We start from the raw sequence: 1,121 nt of genomic DNA, 5'->3' as shown, positions 1-1,121 counted from the left end.
CTATCTATAAAGTATTCATGGCACTAAAAGCCTTTCAAGGGGATTCAAAGTATTTGCTTAGTTGGAGGTGGATCCAGATTGGAACTCTAGCTCAGCCTCTTAACCCTCTGATGGGCTTTAGGAAAGCCACTTAGCCTCTGGGGTTGTCACTCTCCTAACTTCCAAAAGGAAGTCTTGCCTCACAGTGAGTCCTGGCTGGGGGATTAACAGAGAGAATTAAAAGGGCTAATCTAGTGGCTGGCAGACAGGAAGTGCTCAGGGGTGCTGAGGATGACCACCAGTGCTTACCAATCTCAGCATGGGGATGGCTCTTGGCTTTAACCCTCTGCTGCACCTCAGGTGCTCCCTGTGTCTTAAGATTTAGTGAATAAAATATGGGCCTCTCTGAGACAATTTGACCTCCTTCTGTGATTGCCAATTAGCAACTTAAAATTTCTTCGGTTCCCCCAAATTTATTATGTTTGAATACTGAAACCGTTAATGCTTGTTTTCAGTGAAAGTGGTAGAAATGTTCAGTATAGTGGGGGGTGAATTACTACTGAAAAACACTGAACACGCGCGAAGTTCAACAGTTCAACATGGCCTGGTACTTTAAACAGCACAAGAGATCATTATATTATCAATATGAGATGGATCATGGCTAATACAGGCATGTCAGACTGTTGTGTGCTGTTCTTGACAGATAGCTATTATTCTTATTTGGGGTTTAAAGAGACCTGACAGTTGAACAGGTGTTCTCTGAAGGTTCACTCATGAAGTTTAAATCTGTGTTTTAAAAAAAAAAAAAAAGCACACACCTATTTTTTTTTATATAACATGCCAAAATCTCTCTTTTATTTTTAAGAGGGGTGGTGTGGATGCTGTGCATGTTACAAGCAGGAAAAATCTTAAAACACTTCTTATAACAGGATTTTCCTGCTAACAAATATTACTTTCCAACCTGGGAAATGCTTCCAATTAAACTTAGCTTTTATGATAACAGCAAGAAACTCACAAAACAATTATTCTCTGAAACACTTACTTGTCAATTTTCTAATACATTAGCTCTGAGACTGCATTCTATTTATTCTATGTTTCTCTCTCTCTCTCTCTCTCTCTCTCTCTCTCTCTCTCTCTCTCTC

This window comes from Mus pahari, chromosome 19 (genome assembly GCF_900095145.1).
Source record: "Mus pahari chromosome 19, PAHARI_EIJ_v1.1, whole genome shotgun sequence".
Taxonomy (NCBI): domain Eukaryota; kingdom Metazoa; phylum Chordata; class Mammalia; order Rodentia; family Muridae; genus Mus; species Mus pahari.
This window is presented reverse-complemented; position numbering follows the sequence as displayed.